Raw genomic sequence first — 20,213 nt, forward strand, 5'->3', positions numbered from 1 at the left:
AAAGCTCAGCAGCAGGAGGAGGAACCTGTGAGAAGGGGGAGGGGCCAGAACCAGGAAGCGGGACCAGTGGTGCGAAGGCCCTGCCAAGGCACCCGACACGTCCTGGGAAAGCCCAGGGTAGGCTGAGCACCTGGAGCTGCAGAGAGCGGAGCGAGCTGTGACGACGGGACTGGAGGGGCAGGGCCTCAGCAGCCACGGAAGAATTTCTGCTGACACCCTCGGAGTGAACGGAGCCCTGAAATGACTTCCACAGCCCCGCAACCTGAACAGATGCGGAGTCCAGAAAGGTAGCTGGCTGCGATCAAGAGCAGACTGTGGTGAGGGCGGGAGGGAGGCCTTGGGTAGAGAGCTGCAATGGATCCCTTATGATTCCTCTCAACTGTCAATACCAATGGTATCAGCGAGCTCTGGGGTTGAAAACTGCAGTGGTTGGGCCTCGTACTTGAGACTGCAGTAGGATATTCACTACAAACCCTTCCTCCTGCTCTCTGGTGGTCAGCGAACTCCTGCTCACCCTTGGAGACGCAGCTAGACCTCGTCTGCCCGTGAAGCCCTTCCCCTGCGCTCCTAGCACCTCTATGTGCAGAGACAATACTGAAATCAGCATGCCTATCATGGCAATTTCATTTTTTTTAATATTTATTTATTTGGATGCATGGGGTCTTGGTTGCGGCACGCAGGCTCCTTAGTTGTGGCATGTGAACTCTTAGTTGTGGCACGCATGTGGGATCTAGTTCCCTGACGAGGGATTGGGACCACGGAGTCCTATCCACTGCACCACCAGGGAAGTCCCATGGCAATTTCATTTTTATAATGAAACAAGCTCTCTAAAAAGATTCAGTTAGTAGAAATATATTATACCATGACAAAAATGCCCAGACTTTTCCCTGAGTTGTCAATTTTCTAGACTCTACCAAAAAATACATCCCCATACCATTCTAAAACGAAGGAAGGAAGGGAGGGAGGGAGGGGGGAGGGAAAGGAAGGAATGACTTTCCTAGTGGGTAAATGAAAATGACCTAAATGCATAATTGGGGATAGTCTGCCGCCCCTGAGGATACATGGAGACACGGGTCTGCAGAAGTACACTGTTAAGTGATAAACCTGAAGAACATGCACGTCATGATGACACCACGTAAAAGCTCACAGGTTAACATGAAAGTCTGCAAGAAAACCTCGAATAATCAATACCGAGTTCAGTCTTCAAAGTCCTGATTTGGTTGCAAATTCATACTCCTTTTTTTAATATCAAATGTGTATTTTTTAAAGCAACCACAATAATTTATTTTGCTCTTGAATCTGCAATTTGGACAGGGGTTGGCAGACTCAAAAGTATTTTTTAAAGCTTCATTTTCACTTAAAGCCTAGTTTGACTGAATGCCGTAATTGAAATGAAATAGAAATGATTTTTTTTAAGTTTCATCAAATACTGATATCCACCAGACCTTAAGGACAACTGCTTCTTAAATTTTTTGTAACTCAGATTATATTAAAAATAACTCAAGATGAAGCCAAAACCACAAGCAACAGAAGAAAAAATAGGTAAACTGAACTTCATCAAAATTTTAAACTTTTGTGCTTCAAAGGACACTGCCAAGAAAGTGAAAAGACAACCCACAGGATGAGGGAAAATGTTTGCAAATCTCATATCTGGTAAAGGACCTGTATCCAGAACTCTTAAAATTAATCAATAATAATTTTTCAAAAAACAACTTAAAAATGGGCAAAAATGGTCAACATCATTAGCCAGTAGTGAAATGCAAATCAAAACACCACATGAGACACCACTTCACACCCACTAGGATGACTAAAATCAAAAAGGCAGACAATAACAAGTGTTGTTGAGGATGTGGGAAAACTACAAGTCTCATACACTGTTGGCAGGAAGGTAAAATAGTGCAACGATAATGGAAAACAATCTGCGGTTCCCTGGAAAGGTATAAACACAGAGTTACTGTATGACCCAGCAATTCCTCTCTTAGGCATATACTTCAGAGAAATGAAAACACATCCACACAAAAACTTGTACATGAATATTCAAAGTAGCATTATTTACCATAGCTAAAAAAATGGAAACAATCCAATGTCCATCAACTGATGAATAGATAATAAAATGTAGCCTATCCATAAATGGAAGATTAATCAGCCATAGAAAGGAATGAAGTACTGATGCACACAACAACGTGGATGAACCTCAGAAACATTATAATCTAAAGAAGCCACACACAAAAGGCCACATATTATATTACCCCATTTATATGAAATGTTCAGAACAGGCAAATCCATAGAGACAGAAAGTAGATTGGTAGTTCCAGGGAATCAGGAGTAACTGCTAATGCCTATGGGGTTTCTTTCTTTTTTGGGGGTGGGGGTGGGGGTGGGTATGACAAAAATACTCTGGAATTAGATAGTGGTGAGATAGTCACATGAGGAAACCACTTTAAAATAAGTAGTGAATGCAACAGGAAACGCTGAAAAATGACGTTCCTATAACACGCAACCAAAAGGAGAGTACGCTGGGTTTGTTAAACTGCTTCCTCAAAATTTCAGATTTTGAAATCTGAAACCCCTTGACTAACTCTCACTTCCAAAAACTTAAAGTGAATTAATCACTCCTGGTTTAAATTTAGGAACATTTTTTTCCCTCCAAAATCACACATTCCTTTTGCACTCACTCTGAACACCCTAGTGCGAGGCATGCCACTACATTTCATTTCATAGCTTGAGAAACCAAGGCTTGAAGAAGCTAACCAAGGCAACAAAAGCACGGATAATCCCTACATTATTTCTATTTTCACCTGAGCTGTATTTGTTTCCTTATATCTTAATACAGGTGTGTGTTAAGCTTAACAGCCTATTAGCTCCACTCTTTATTTCCAGTCTTCCCGGTCATCTTTGCTGAAACAGATGAACGAGAGGCAAGTCAAGGAAGTCACTAAGTGTAATAATGGGCGTGATCTCTTACAGCAAGAAGTGAAGCAAAACAAAAAGAAAAATTAAGCAAAATACTACAAGAACAGACCAAACTGGAGGCACAACTTGCCAGATGAAATAAATTATCTAGGTGACCACTGAGCATTACCTCAGCGACAGCTAGACAAAGAAAACGCTGTGTAAATCAAACCAAGCTACCACGATGTCAGAGCAGCTCACTCTACTTAAAGAACTTGTTTCAGGTTTCCCTGGTGGTGCAGTGGTTGAGAGTCCGCCTGCCGATGCAGGGGACACAGGTTCGTGCCCCAGTCTGGGAAGATCCCACATACCGTGCAGCGGCTAGGCCCATGAGCCATGGCCGCTGAGCCAGTGCGTCCGGAGCCTGTGCTCCGCAACGGGAGAGGCCACAACAGTGCGAGGCCCGCGTACCGCAAAAAAAAAGAAATTTTCTTAAATCCTGAAACTACAGAGCAGCGCAATCCAACAGAACTGTCTGTGATAATGGAAATGTTCTTATGCCCAGTACAGTACACTAACCACATGTGGCTATTGAGCACTTGAAATGTGGCTGGTCCAGCTAAGGAAGTGAACTGTTAATTTTATTTCATCTCAATTTGTTTAAACTTAAATAGCTACATGAGTACTGCATTTGATAGTACAGGTATCGAGTGTGCTTAATTGGGAGTCCATGAAGGAGCTGCAGGGGGAAAATGCACCTCCTAGGATCACATGTGAAATAAGGATGAGGGTATGGATGGAAGCATGTACTTGAGCCTTTCTCTGGAAAGAGTATAAAAAGGTTTCATCAGATTCTTAAAGGAATGTGGACCTCAAGAAATGATCAATACATGTCTGCAATATTTGTATATTTCGTGTGATCAATTTGTGTAGTTCATAACACCCTCAAGACTTTCACCTTTACATGGCGTTACCATTACCCTCACCCATATGACTTTCCTAGTATTATACTCTGACCATGAACTGTGACAGTTCAATGAAGAGACTTATTCACAGGAAACTGCTAATCCTATAAGTGAGGATCACATTTTGTTCTTTATTTAATGAAGTCCTTAAAAGGAACAAGCATAAATCTCCCTTTATAGATTATTATACCTTTATAATAAAACACCTGAAAAAGGCACTTGAAATGCTTGACAAAAATGAGTGGGGATAGTTAAAGGCTGCACTTTGGGGGGACAGAATTAAAATGCAAAGAAATTGATAAAAGTCACAAAATAGGAAAACTATACTACAAGTACAGCTAGGTACTTCAGGAAGAAGATTGCATTATGAAAGAAATGAATTTTTTCCTGCAGCATGTGGGATCTGGTTCCCTGATCAGGGATTGAACCCTCACCCCCTACATTGGAAGCACGGAGTCTTAACCACTGGACTGCCAGGGAAGTCCCAAAAGAAATGAATTTTAATATGCATGTTCAAAAAATACACTAAAGCAGCAAAACACAAACTAAATGTGATTCCTACATGATCTGCTCTAGCTTACGGGAACCTTGGTTCTGACTTGTCTCTTCAAGTTAGATAAGAAAACTGGTATCTTTAATTTGGAGCAGAAAAGGTTAAGAGCTTGAAAACTTCCATATAAGCTCAGGGAAGAGTTAGTATAGCAACAGTGCCCACAAGGGCCACAGCAGGTAGAACTCTCTGGCTGTGGGAGAAATTAAATAAGACGAGTGGAACTTCCCAAGGTCTGTTTCAAGAGAACAGTTATATGTCTAGCATACAGGACTCAACTAGATTAGAGGCTCCCATTCTGCAAGGAAGTTGTCACCAAGTCAAAATGAGAAGAAACCTAAGAGCGCTGCAGGTAGCTTTCCAGAAAGTTCACTTCATCCCACTTCTCCATCAGTGATGCTCCAGTTTGTCCCCACCAAGGTACTGAAGCTGACTTCGCTTACAAAAAGCTTTCCAAGCCCCAACTTACTCTGCCATCACTACCCGTTTCAGCTCTGTGCCTGATCAACCCTCCACCCTCTCACTAAACGCAGGTTCTCAACCCCTCTATCCCCCTGTATGTCAGCAAAAGTCACCAGAGACCTCCTAAGGGCCAATCCATTGGCTTCTCCTCTGTCCTCATCTCAATGCCCTAAGGCACATGCAGCCTTAAATGAAGAAAAAAGTGCCTCTCTTAAGACTTCCCTATGTACACTTCTAGAGACACACCCTCATTGTTGACCAATGTCCTCACCAGAGGCCCACCTAGTAGACAGTGAATTCTGAGATACAGAGGTTTATCTAAATGTACATCATATAAAATCTCAGAAGTGTATTCAAGGTTTTTTTTTTTTTTAAACAAATAAGGTAATGGAAGTCCAAGTGGGAAAGGGTCTTGTAAGTATCACACCCATAGCTGGAGGCCTTAGTGGGACCTTCAAGTCTTAGCCAGGACTCAGCCACCATTACTGCCTCTATTAGGTCTAAACAGCCTGGCAACAACCTTGAAAATGTTTCCTACTTCATCGTTCATAATACTACTCTGATAATACTTTCTGCTTTCTCTTCCCCTTACCCCATTGGCTTTCTGCAACCTAGATGGCTCCATTTTCTAATGGGCTCTTAAAGGAGATATATCACAAGGTTGATGACCTTACCTCTTCCCAAACCACGTCTTCCTGGGATATAAAACCCAGTGATTCCTAAACTAAAGCCCACCTCCACCCTCCCACCCCTCAAGCACCAGATAAGAATTCCAACCCCCTTTATAATATATTCATCTGGTACCCTGATGGCAGTTCAAATTCAACGTATCTAAAACCAAGCTAACTATTTTCCCCATTTTCAAAATCTTTCTTCTTTTGTCTTACCCACTTCATTCTCCCACACAAGAAACATGTCCACTTCCCTCCCTACCTATTGCCATTCTCTTGTTTGCTCAAATAACAAATGCTATGACCATAGTACCATCAGCCACCACTGTTCACTGAATGTCTACTAGGTACCTGGCAGAGAGCACCTTGAAGTCATCTGAAAGTTGGACACTACCACCCATGTTTTATAGATCAATAAACCAAGTTCATAAAGATTAAATAACTTCCCCCTGGTCTAATTAAACAGGGCAGGTCAAACATGTGTGATCTTCACTCCCATCAAAAGACAGGAAAGGTCTAAAAAATGTACAAACCCGAAAAGGACAATAAGAGAGAACAACTGTAGATGAGAGACAACAACAAAACCGAGAAGATGGAAAGCAAATGGTCCAGCAGTGACAAACTGAAGAGACAGAAATCCTAACTTGGGGAGAAGCAGCTGACAATGAGAAACCAGCCCCAGAGAGCACACAGACTCCAGAGGGCACGAGGCACTTCTCAACGAGGCACTTCTCAACACTGACTGAGACAGGCTGGCCGGGCGGAAAGCACAAAGGTAGACCCCATGACACCTCCTCTGCACCCAGGGGCCCCTTTCCCCACCAGCAGACCCACTTCCTAATAAACTGTGTGCAGCAGAGGTTGGGGATGGAACACTCTGGACGATGAGGGAGGGGAGATCAAGCGACAGTGCACACAGGAAACCAGGCAGGGCAGGGTATGTGACATTTTGGAGGGCACCACAGAGGTCCTGGCCATCCACGGGATGCCACACAACTGGCGCTCAAGGGAGCTCAGTCCCCACGTTAGCTCACACTCCATTCCTTTCGATGACACCATATCTTTGTGAGGCGGGGTTTCCCAGGGCTAGTGTGATAAAATTCAGGTACTGTGCAAATATTAATGTGGAACAGGATATGAGGGTAGGAGCTGTTTGCTCCCAAAGAGCATTGCTGAAATTTTATCTAAGAGTACTGGAACTCATTCTAGAAAATGCTCTGCATTCACCAACATGTGGCCTTCAAGCAGCTCTTCTGTTCTGACTTCCAACTAAACCACATTGTATGTTCAGGTGTGTTCACCTAATCACTGCTCTGGTTACACATGCAAGGGTGAAACTGCACAGACCGGAGAGGTCGCCTACCCACACACCGCACCTCAGGGAGTTCCAGCATTTGCAAACCTGTTAAATCATTTAAACACTCCCTATCTGTTAAAGTTCTAGAGCACATTCCAGAAACAGGAATCTGTAAGGCGTCTTTCAGGTTTCTCTAACACTGATAACACAACCACTCTCATGAGAACAAACCTTCTGAAAACAACCTTGGCCTCTGTACCCCAAAACCTCATCCAGTTCACAAGAGCCTGGACTGAAAACAGTTCACGCTGACCCAGCTCAGTTCACTGGCTACACTGCTCTGCCGTCCTTCACACTTGGATAATGAATGTGGCCACGGGATGAATGGAGAAAGTTGTTCCATACTGTTTCTCCATCCCCTTCAAACAACAAGCAGACATTTGTAAGGCATCAGGCCTTGGACACAAGTGGAGCCTGTGTTCAGACTCCCCGTGATGAAATGAGCTGGGCTCAGTGAAGCCAGCGTGAAGCCTCCATGGCCTGCTTCACTTCTTCTATATTTCTTCCAAAACGCACGGCCGGCTCTCCAGAGCCCATGCTGATCTAGCTGTGGCTTTGCCTACATTCACTTAGATATCATCTTCTCTGTGTTCATGATAAGCAACAGCATCCTAACCCTGTACCGGCCACGGTCAAAAACAGAAAGTAATGGAAGAACCCAGAACGTGGAAACACCCAGAGCTCAACTTCACTACAGGTACAATACCAAGATTCACGCTGGGAAATGGAGAGTTCTCTCCCAAGCGGGCACGCCCAGGCTTTCTGGCAAGCTCTGGCCTCACCTTCCCAACCGAGGATAGCCGGCCCCCCTCCATCTACACCCCTGGGTCCGCCCCTCCTTCCCTCAGGTACCCTGACCTTTCATCTGCATCACAGCTTTCCAAACTTGCTGAGGCGTTTTGTGAGTTCACCTCCTCAAAAAAAAAAAATCCTTAATAAACATTCTGCTGATGACCTACTTAGTCACAGGCCCTGTTTTCTTGTCCTTGGTTTTGACTAACAAATTTATTACCCATCTAGCTTTCAAATGACACGTGTTTCCTGAACACACACACACACACACACACACACACTTCCATTTGGCTTATTTCCTCCTGCTGCTTGACCAGCAAATTGCCTGAGGCAGAACTACAGGCACACCTTGTTTTATTGCACTTCACAGATACTGTAGGCTTTTATAAACTGAAGGCTTGTGGGAAACCCTGCCTGGAGCAAGTGTATCGGCGCCATTTTCCAACAGCATTTGCTCATTTCTTGTCTCTGTTTCACATTTTCATAATTGTTGCTATACTTTAAACTTTTTCATTATTATTATGTTTGCTATGGTGATCTGTGATCACTGATGTCAGTACTGCAAAAAGATTACAACTCACTGAAAACTAAGATGGTGGTTAACATTTGTTAGCAATAAAGTATTTTTTAATTAAGGTACAAACATCTTTTTTTTAGGCATACTGAACACTTAATAGACAGGTACAGTATAAATGTAACTTTTATAAGCACTAGGAAACCAAAAAATGTGTGACTCGCTTTATTGCGATGGTCTGGAACCAAATCCAAAATATCTCCAAGGTATGCCTGTACTTGGAAGCCAGCTATGTGACCTGTTTACTTGGTGTCATGTATTCTCATAGACACACATTATAAAGTAAAAGCACCTCATTTTATGAAGAAAGAAATGTGGTGACCTAACCTGGCCAGAATAGCAAGCCAACTGCAGATCCAGCAAGACTCCTCTGAGGCCAGTGGATGGTCTTCCTGCACCAATTCTCCTGATCCCTCCCAGAATAAAACCCCTCCAGTAATAACAGAGCACACATCCTTTTTAGACCCCACATGATAGCAACCATTTTTTAGGTGTATAATTTAGCATCCCCATAGCAGACAAAAACTGGTAAGAGGCAGAGAAATCTATCCATTAGCAATGAACAACACACTGTCCAACAGCACAAGTCAAAAAGCAAAGCTCCTCACAAAAGATGCCATGCTGACCGCATGAATAACAGAATAACACTCTCACAGTGATTCCTAAACAGAGCCAACCTTTTTTTTGGCCGTGCTGCACGGCGTGCAGCATCTCAGTTCCCCAACCACGGACTGAACCCGGGCCACAGCAGTGGAAGCCCAGAATCCTAACCACTAGGCCACCAGGGAACTCCCAGAACCAACCCTTTTGGACTCCTCTCACTCACTCCCAAAGTTCACCTAAGAGTTATATCTGCCACCAGTATGAAGCACTACATGGACTGAAGGGGCTAGATTTAGGCATGGTGAAAAAAGGCTGGAAAATGCCAGAGAAAAAATGCAAAATTCAATTTAAAAATTTTTTTCATTGCTTATTTCTTCTTTTTTCTTAATAATTTATTTTTTATTTTTATTTTTGCTTGCACTGGGTCTTCATTGCTGTGCACGGGCTTTCTCTAGTTGCGGTGAGCAGGGGATACTCTTTGTTGAGGTGTGCGGGCTTCTCACTGCGGTGGCTTCTCTTGTTGCTGAGCACGGGCTCTAGGCACGTGGACTTCAGTAGTTGTGGTGTGTGGGCTCTGTAGTTGTGGTGCACGGACTTAGTTGCTCCGCAGCATGTAGGACCTTCCCGGACCAGGGCTCAAACCCGTGTCCCCTGCACTGGCAGGCAGATTCTTAACCACTGCGCCACCAGGGAAGTCCCAGGTGTTTTGTTTAAAGATACCTGGCCCATGACCTTGGATGGGCAATAAATTTTTTTCTAGGACAAAGTTAGAACATGATCTCATGACAGTGGTTAGACTGTAAGCTTCGGGGAGCTGGGACTCTCCATTGCCCTTCGTATCACCAGCAGCTTTGTATCAGCAACCTACAGGCTAATCAGAAAATGTTTGTTGACAAGTGAAATAATATGGAAACCAAATTCCCTAAGTTTACTTCAAGGGCTCTGAGTGACTCTCAAGTTCTGATACTTTTGCCTTCGGGAAAAAAAAGGGGGGGTGGGATTTCCCCGGTGGTCCAGTGGCTAAGACTCCATGCTCCCAATGCACGGGGGTCCAGGTTCAATCCCTGGTCAGGGAACTAGATCTCCAGTGCCACAACTAAGACCCGGCAAAGTCAAATAAATAAATATTTTTAAAAATGGCAGGGGGAGATTCTGTTATCAGACATTTTTTGGTCAATCTTTCACATGAATGAGTATGTCCCTTAGTCAAGGTAAATCTCTTCAAGTTCTCAAATCCTTCCCAATCCCTGCTCTTTCTTAAAATGAGGAGGAGGTACCCTAAATAGGAACCAACATCACATTTGAAGAACTACAGAAGCGCTGACTGTGAGCTCTGGAGTTACACAGACTGAGGTCAAGCAGGGCTTCTCAACCTGGGTGCGAGTGACATTCCGGGCCAGACAACTGTTTGTTGTGGGGAGTGGTCCCATGTATTGTAGGCTGTTGAGCAGCATCCCTGGTCTCTACCCAATAGGTGACTGCAGCACACCGTCTCAGGTGTGAACCAAAAATGCCTGCAGACATTGTCAAATACACGCCCCCGCCCCCCACTGAGAATTACCACTCTAAACTCACACAGCCCTGCTCTGAATCCCGGCTCTGCCCTCTCACCACCCACCACCCGTGACCATGGGAAACAGACCTACCCCTCCTACGCCCCAGCAAATTCTTCATCTTTAAAATGGAGCTAATACCACAGAAATGGTGTGAGAAGTAAATGAAATGATGTACTTACAGGATTCACATGCACAGAACACCCAGTGCTGGAGTGGCCGCCCAAGAAATGGTAAGAAATGAGGGTAGGCTAAAAGTCCATCTCTAGAACCAAAGGAACTTATCTGCAGGCCTCCAGCGTACCACAGTCTAGATGGAAGAGTGGCTGAGGAAGAAAGAAATGAAAATAGGAGAGGCTGGACAAGAGGGAAGAGCACTTAAGTATTTCCTTAGTCTCCAAGAACCCGGCTTGGAGTCAAGGCCAACAATGTTCTACTTTGTTTTCCTCCATCTATTCTAACCTCGCAAATGATAAACCAAAAATATCCCCAACTCACAAAACTCTCCAAAGTAAATAAGTCAGCAAGCCAGAAACTTTTTAGTACAAACAAGAGGAGTTTACAATGTCCACACAAAAATAGTGAAAGCCCCAGACGGCCACAGCAGATGCAGAGAGTAGGAGACAAAGCAGTGAAGATAACTTCAACCTAAGCTTCTAAAAGAGAAACAAAGAACAGTCTTCTTAAAAGTCCCTGGCTGAAGAATACCGAGCTTCCTTCATCTCTTCAGTTTTGTTCCACCCAACGGTTTTTGAGATCACGGGCAATTTATGCATTTTCCACTACAGTGATGCCAGAGAAAGACAAACCCGGAAGAAAAAAATTTTTAATTGATTTTTTTAAAAGGAACCAAAATCTATTGATTTGTATCAGGCCTCCGAAATCCTACAAAAAGAGCGTGGTCACGTGACAATTTGGAAACTAGCAGAAAAGTCATTCCTCAAAAGAACCCCTGTCACAGTATGTGTCATCATTTGAAAAGAAAAAACCACCACCCAAAAACCAACTGATACCTCCACAACTGTTCGGACGGCACTTAAAATGTTCATCTTGCCTCCCTACACACTAAGTTGGAAGAAACAGAAGAACACGATTCCGAAACCCTAGCGAGAGTCTGAATCTGATAACACTCCACACGTCCCAACTGGTCTTCCGAGTGGCCCCAACACCTTAGCAAATATCCACCTGGGAAGCAGGTCAGAGGTCGCCAATATCAAATCGTGCGCGCCTCTGCTTTCTCTCCATGAGTCATGCGGGAGTGCGCTGGGCTGGCGTGCCAGGGTGGGTTTCTCCGTGTGACCCTGTGTGTCTCCCCGGGGGTTGGTGTGGATGTGTCCCTCTCCCTGGGTGTTTGGGTATGTGTCACCAGGTGTCGATGGATCTCCTTCCCCGTGTGTGTGTCTCCAGGACGTCTGGGCGTCTCTGCCTTCGGGCGTGTGTCTCTCTCCCCGGGTGCGCGACCCCATCTTTCCACCTGCATCAGTCAGTAGGAGGCAGGGGGCAACAAGCCGCCCCCCTACCCAGGGGTGGGAGAGTGACCCGCATGGGCCACGCGCGCCTCCCGCCCCAGCTGCCCGAGGCCCAGGCCGCACACGCGGCCCGCGGGCTCTGCTCAGACCCTGACGCCGGCGCAGCCCGCCTAGGCCCCCGCCCGGCCCCGAGGGGAGTCGTCGCCCCGCTCACCTCGCGGCCACACGGAGGAAGCCCAGGAGCTCCGGGCCGGCCCGTCCGGGTGCAGTGAGGAAAGAGAGAGGGTCGAGGACACGGCAGGAAGCAGACTTCCGCTGCCCTGCCAGAGTCCAAATACATCCACTCCCTTCCAGCACCGAGGGAACAACATGGTGAAGGGGCGGGGCAGGGGGGAAGAGGGAGGGGCCTGACCGGCGGGAACCCTGGGAAGGCGGGGCGGGGCCTGGTCGGGGGTACCCAGGGGCTGCGGGGCTTCGAGGTCTCCTTCGTCCAGCACTCACCAACTCCGTGCCTGTCAGTTCTAGATAAATCCCGGGTTTTCTTCTGGTCGGCTGTTCCTCTGGTCCTACGGCTGCGTTTCCGCAAGAGAGAGCACGAAATAATAGTTATCTTTAAAGGTTGACGTAAAGTGGAATTAAACAGATCGCATAAGCACAATCACAGGATGCTGTGATTACGTTGAGAAATGAATATGCAGATAGACAAACGAGTAGATGAAAAATGAGGACAGCTGTGATATTGTGAAATAACAGTATTTTAAATTAAATTTTTAAATTTCCTTCTTCTTGTTAAAAATTTTTACTGCCTCTGTCTTCTCTACATATAAAGCAGTAGTGGGAAAAGGCGGTACTGAGGAAACTCTTCTTAATTCCTCACTTTAAATATGTAGTTGAGGGCTTCCCTGGTGGCGCAGTGGTTGAGAGTCCGCCTGTCGATACATGGGATACGGGTTCGTGCCCTGGTCAGGGAAGGTCCCACACGCCGCGGAGCGGCTGGGCCCGTGAGCCATGGCCGCTGAGCCTGCGCGTCCAGAGCCTGTGCTCCGCAACGGGAGAGGCCACAACAGTGAGAGGCCCGCGTACCGCAAAAAAAAATAATAAATATGGAGTTGCGCGCACGGGTCTTCCGATCCAGGCTCCTGGAGACCAAAGAGGGGTTTTTAGTCCCTCTAAATATATTTTGTAGGGCAGATTTAGTTTGTTCATTTTCCAAGAGAAGGATCTCAATTATTTCCTGGGCCCACAATCATTAACCTCTGGCTCTTTAGGGAGTCATTTTCAGGTAATGAATCTAATTTAACTCTTTTCATTCAGTACTAGAACGGTTCTATATGAGAGAGTTTGTCACAAATACCAATATAAAAGACAATTTTTTATTTTGCGCGTCCGGAGCACAAGGCTCCGGATGCGCAGGCCCAGCGGCCATGGCTCACAGGCCCAGACGCTCCGCGGCATGTGGGATCTTCCCGGACCAGGGCACGAACCCGTGTCCCCTGCATCGGCAGGCGGATTCTTAACCACTGAACCACCAGGGAAGCCCTAAAAGACAATTTTAGAATACTTGTGAAAGTGAGACATAATAAAGACTGAGTTCTAGTTTGAGCTTAAATGAATTTTTCTTTTATAGAAAAAAAAAGTCTTAGGGACTTCCCTGGCAGTCCAGTGGGTAAGGTTCCGCACTCCCAATGCAGGGGGCCTAGGTTCCATCCCTGGTCAGGGAACTAGATCCCACATGCGTGCCACAACTAAGAAGTCTGTATGCTGCAACTAAGAAGCCTGCGTGCTGCAACTAAGACCTGGTGCAGCCAAGACAAATAAATTAATTTAAAAAAAAAATCTTCGTTTTCCCTGAAATCTAAGAGTTTTCGAAAAAGGGCCCTAAGAAGGTCCTACGAGTGATTCTCAGGCTGTTCCAAAATGTTAGTAAGGCATATAAACGTATCTGAGTGTAGCCATAGTCAGCACCTGAAGAAAGAACTGCAGAAAGCTACTTTTTCTGAAATCTCTTTTTTTTTATTAGTTTCTGCTTTATAACAAAGTGAATCAGTTATACATATACATCTGCTCCCATATCCCTTCCCTCTTGCGTCTCCCTCCCTCCCACCCTCCATATCCCACCCCTCCAGACGGTCACAACGCACGAGCTGATCTCCCTGTGCTATGCGGCTGCTTCCCACTAGCTATCTACCTTACGTTTGGTACTGTATATATGTCCATGCCTCTCTCTCGCTTTGTCACAGTTTACCCTTCCCCCTCCCCGTATCCTCAAGTCCATTCTCAAGTAAGTCTGTGTCTTTATTCCTGTTTTACCCCTAAGTTCTTCAGGACATTTTTTTTCTTAAATTCCATATATATGTGTTAGTATACGGTATTTGTCTTTCTCTTTCTGACTTACTTCACTCTGTATGACAGACTCTAGGTCTATACACCTCATTACAAATAGCTCAATTTCATTCCTTTTTATGACTAAGTAATATTCCATTGTATATATGTACCACATCTTCTTTATCCATTCATCTGTTGATGGGCATTTAGGTGGTTTCCGTGACCTGGGTATTGTAAATAGTGCTGCAATGAACACTGGCGTGCATTTGTCTTTTTGAATTATGGTTTTCTGTGGGTATATGCTCAGTAGTGGGATGGCTGGATCATATGGTAATTCTATTTTTAGTTTTTTAAGGAACCCCCATACTGTTCTCCATAGTGGCTGTATCAATTTAAATTTCCACCAACAGTGCAAGAGTGTTCCCTTTTCTCCACACCTTCTCCACCATTAGTTGTTTGCAGATTTTCTGATGATGCCCATTCTAACTGGTGTGAGGTGATACCTCATTGTAGTTTTGATTTGCATTTCTCTAATAATTAGTGACCTTGAGCAGCTTTTCATGTGCTTCTTGGCCATCCATATGTCTTCTTTGCAGAAATGTCTATTTAGGTCTCCTGCCCATTTTTTGGATTGGGTTGTTTTTTCAATATTGAGCTGAATCAGCTGTTTATATATTTTGGAGATTAATCCTTTGTCCATTGATTCATTTGCAAATATATTCTCCCATTCTGAGGGTTTGTCTTTTTGTCTTGTTTATGATTTCCTTTGCTGTGAAAAAGCTTTTAAGTTTCCTTAGGTCCCATTTGTTTATTATTGTTTTTATTTCCATTACTCCAGGAGGTGGATCAAAAAAGATCTTGCTGTGATTTGTGTCAAAGAGTGTTCTTCCTATGCTTTCCTCTAAGACTTTTATAGTGTCCTGTCTTACATTTGGGTCTCTAATCCATTTTGAGTTTATTTTTATGTATGCTGTTAGGGAGTGTTCTAACTTCAGTCTTTTATATGTAGCTGTCCAGTTTTCCCAGCACCACTTATTGAAGAGACTGTCTTTTCTCCATTGTATATCCTTGGCCCCTCTGTCATAGATTCGTTGACCATAGGTGTGTGGTTTTATCTCTGGGCTTTCTAGCTTGTTCCATTGATCTATATTTCTGTTTTTGTGCCAGTACCATATTGTCTTGATTACTGTAGCTTTATAGTATAGTCTGAAGTCAGGAAGTCTGATTTCTCCAGCTCCATTTTTCCCCCCTCAAGACTGCTTTGGTTATTCAGGGTCTTTTGTGTCTCCATACACATTGTAAGATTTTTTGTTCTACTTCTGTAAAAAAATGTCATTGGTAATTTGATAGGGATTGCACTGAATCTGTAGATTGCATTGGGTAATAAAGTCATTTTCACAATATTGATTCTTCCTATCCAAGAACATGGTATATCTCTCCATCTGTTGGTATCATCTTTAATTTCTTTCATCAGCATATTATAGTTTTCTGCATACAGGCCTTTTGTCTCCCTAGGTAGGTTTATTCCTAGATATTTTATTCCTTTTGTTAGAATGGTAAATGGAAGTGTTTCCTTAATTTCTCTTTCAGATTTTTCATCATTAGTGTATAGGAATGCAAGAGATTTATTTGTATTAATTTTGTATCCAACATTACCAGATTCATTGATTAGCTCTAGTAGTTTTCTGGTGGCATCATTAGGATTCTCTCTATATAGTATCATGTCATCTGCAACCAGTGACAGTTTTACTTCTTCTATTCCAATTTGTATTCCTTTTATTTCTTTTTCTTCTGTGATTGTCGTGGCTAAGACTTCCAAAACTATGTTGAATAATAGTGGTGAGAGTGGATATCCTTGGTTTGTTCCTGATCTTAGAGGAAATGCTTTCAGTTTTTCACCATTAAGAATGATGTTTGTTGTGGGTTTGTCATATATGGCCTTTATTATGTTGAGGTAGGTTCCCTCTATGCCCACTTTCTGGAGAGTTTTTATTATAAGGTGTTGAATTTTGTCAAAAGCTTTTTCTGCATCTATTGAGATGATCATACGGTTTCTATTCTTCCGTTTGTTAATGGTGTAGTATCACATTGATTGATTTGCATATATTGAGGAATCCTTGCATCCCTCTTATAGTTTTATAAATAGTTTATAAATCCCACTTCATCATGGTATATGATCCTTTTAATGTGTTGTTGGATTCTGTTTGATAGTATTTTGTTGAGGATTTTTGCATCTATATTCATCAGTGATATTGGTCTGTAATTTTCTTTTTTTTGTAGTATCTTTGTCTGGTTTTGGTATCAGGGTGATGTTGGCCTCATAGAATGAGTCTGGGAGTGTTCCTTCCTCTGCAATTTTTTGGAAGAGTTTGAGAAGGATGTGTGTTAGCTCTTCTCTAAATGTTTGATAGAATTCACCTGTGAAGCCAACTGGTCCTGGACTTTTGTTTGTTTGAAGATTTTTAATCACAGTTTCAACTTCATTACTTGTGACTGGTCTGCTCATATTTTCTATTTCTTCCTGGTTCAGTCTTGGAAGGTTATACCTTTCTAAGAATTTGTCCATTTCTTCCATGTTGTCCATTTTATTGGCATAGAGTTGCTTGTAGTAGTCTCTTAGGATACTTTGTATTTCTGCCGTGTCTGTTGTAACTTCTCCTTTTTCATTTCTAATTTTATTGATTTGAGTCCTCTCTCTCTTTTTCTTGATGAATCTGGCTAATGTTTTATCAATATTGTTTATCTTTTCAAAGACCCTGCTTTTAGTTTTATTGATCTTTGCAATTGTTTTCTTTGTTTCTATATCATTTATTTCTGCTCTTATCTTTATGATTTCTTTCCTTCTGCTAACTTTGGGTTTTGTTTGTTCTTCTTTCTCTAGTTCCTTTGGGTGTAAGGTTAGATTGTTTGAGACTTTTCTTGTTTCTTGAGGTAGGCTTGTATAGCTATAAACTTCCCTCTTAGAACTGCTTTTGCTGCATCCCATAAGTTTTGGATCATCGTGTTTTCATTGTCATTTGTATCTAAGTATTTTTTGATTTCCTCTTTGATTTCTTCAGTGATTTCTTGGTTATTTAGTAACGTATTGTTTAGCCACCATGTGTTTGTGTTGTTTATGTTTTTTCCGTGTAATTAATTTCTAATCTCATACAGTGGTGGTCAGAAAAGATGCTTGATATGATTTCAGTTTTCCTAAATTTACTGAGGCTTAATTTGTGACCCAAGATGTGATCTATCCTGGAGAATGTTCCATGCGCACTTGAGAAGGAAGTGTAATCTGCTGTTTTTGGATGGAATGTCCTATAAACATCAATTAAATCTATCTGGTCTATTATGTCATTTAAAGCTTGTGTTTCCTTATCATTTTCTGTTTGGATGATCTGTCCATTGATGTAAGTAAGGTATTAAAATACCCCCATTATTATTGTGTTACTGTCGATTTTCTCTTTTATAGCTGTTACCAGTTGCCTTATGTATTGAGGTGCTCCTATGTTGGGTGCATATATATTTATAATTGTTATGTCTTCTTCTAGGATTGATCCCTTGATCATTATGCAGTGTCCTTCCTTGTCTCTTGTAACATTCTTTATTTTAAAGTCTATTTTGTCTGATATGAGTATTGCTCCTCCAGCTTTCTTTTGATTTCCATTTGCATGGAATATCTTTTTCCATCCCATCACTTTCAGTCTGTATGTGTCCCTAGGTCTGAAGTGGGTCTCTTGTTGACAGCATATCTATGGGTCTTGATTTTGTATACATTCAGAGAGACTGCATCTTTTGGTTGGAGCATTTAATTCATTCACATTTAAGGTAATTATCAATATGTATGTTCCTCTTACCATTTTCTTAATTGTTTTCGGTTTCTTTTTGTAGGTCCTTTTCTTCTCTTGTGTTTCCTACTTAGAGAAGTTCCTTTAGCATTTGTTGTAGAGCTGGTTTGATGGTGCTGAATTCTCTTCACTTTTGCTTGTCTATAAAGCTTTTGATTTCTCCATCAAATCTGAATGAGATCCTTGCCAGGTAGAGTAATCTTCCCATAATCTTTAAGATTACTTAAAATCTTTAAGTAATCTTAAAGTGATGAAAGTTTCTTACCTTTAACACTATAAGTACATCATGCCACTCCCTTCTGGCTTGTAGAGTTTCTGCTGAGAAATTGCTGTTAACCTTATGGGAGTTCCCTTGTATGTTGTCATTTTTCCCTTGCTGCTTTCAATAATTTTTCTTTGTCTTTAATTTTTTCCAATTTGATTACTATGTGTGTTGGCATGTTTCTCCTTGGATTTACCCTGTATGGGACTCTCTGTGCTTCCTGGACTTGGGTAGCTATTTCCTTTCCCATGTTAGGGAAGTTTTTGACTATAATCTCTTCAAATATTTTCTCGGGTCTTTTTCTCTCTCTCTTCTCCTTCTGGGACCCCTATAATGCGAATGTTGTTGCATTTAACGTTGTCCCAGAGGTCTCTTAAGCTGTCTTCATTTCTTTTCATTCTTTTTCCTTTATTCTGTTCCTCAGCAGTGAATTCTACCATTCTGTCTTCCAGGTCACTTATCCATTCTTCTGCCTCAGTTATTCTGCTACTGATTCTTTCTAGTGTATTTTTCATTTCAGTTATTGTATTGCTCATCTCTGTTTGTTTGTTCTTTAATTCTTCTAGGTCTTCATGAAACATTTTTCACATCTTCTCAATCTTTGCTTCCATTCTTTTTCTGAGGTCGTGGAACATCTTTACTATCATTATTCTGAATTCTTTTCCTGGAAGGCTGCCTATCTCCATTTCAGTTAGCTGCTTTTCTGGGATTTTATCTTGTTCCTTCATGTGGTACATAGCCCTCTGCCTTTTCATCTTGTCTATCTTTCTGTGAATGTGATTTTTGTTCCACAGGTTATAGGATTGTAGTTCTTCTTGCTTCTGCTGCCTGACCTCTGGAGGGTGAAGCTATCTAAGAGGCTTGTGCAAGTTTCCTGATGGGAGCGACTGGTGGTGGGTAGAGCTGGCTGTTGATCTGGTGGGTGGCACTCAGTAAAACTTTAATCCACTTGTCTGCTGATGGGTGGGGTTGGGTTCCCTCCCTGTTGGTTGTTTGGCCTGAGGCGACCCAACACTGGAGCCTACCCAGGCTCTTTGGTTGGGCTAATGGTGGACTCTGGGAGGGCTCATGCCAAGGAGTATTTCCCAGAACTTCTGCCACCAGTGTCCTTGTCCTCACAGTGAGACACAGACACCCCCTGCCTCTGCAGGAGACCCTCCAACACTAGCAGGTAGGTAGGTGTGGTTCAGTCTTTTATGGGGTCACTGCTCCTTACCCCAAGTCCCAATGCACACCCTACTTTGTCTGTACCCTCCAAGAGTGGAGTCTCTGTTTACCCCAGTTCTGTCGAAATCCTGCAATCAAATCCCACTAGCTGGGTTTCCCTGGTGGCGCAGTGGTTGAGAGTCCGCCTGCCAATGCAGGGGACACGGGTTTGTGCCCTGGTCCGGGAAAATCCCACATGCCACAGAGCGGCTGGGCCTGTGAGCCATGGTCACTGAGCCTGCGCGTCCAGAGCCTGTGCTCCACAATGGGAGAGGTCACAACAGTGAGAGGCCCGTGTATGAAAAAAAAAAAAAACAGTTTGAAAGAGGGAAAAAACATACAACCAAGTCAACAGACGAAGAAAAAAATGCATTCAATAAAATTCAACAACCATTCGTGATAATCTCAGCAAAGCAGGAATAAAAGGGGCATTTCTTAACCTCATAAAGTATATCTACTGAAAACCTATACCAAACATCATTCATTCTTAATAGTTAAAATCTGTAAGTATGCCCTTTAAAGCAGGGAAAAGGTAAGTATGCCTCTTCAACATCGCACTGGAGGTCTTAGCACACAGAAATAAAAGAACAAGTATGATGATTGCAAAGGGAGAAACAAAACTGTATTAAACACAGATGATATGCTTAGAAAATCCAAAGGACTCTTCAGAAAACTTATCATTCAAAGAGTTTAACAAGTTAT

Source organism: Mesoplodon bidens (genome assembly GCF_964165515.1).
Source record: "Mesoplodon bidens genome assembly, contig: HAP1_SCAFFOLD_105, whole genome shotgun sequence".
In the NCBI taxonomy this organism is placed as follows: Eukaryota; Metazoa; Chordata; class Mammalia; order Artiodactyla; family Ziphiidae; genus Mesoplodon; species Mesoplodon bidens.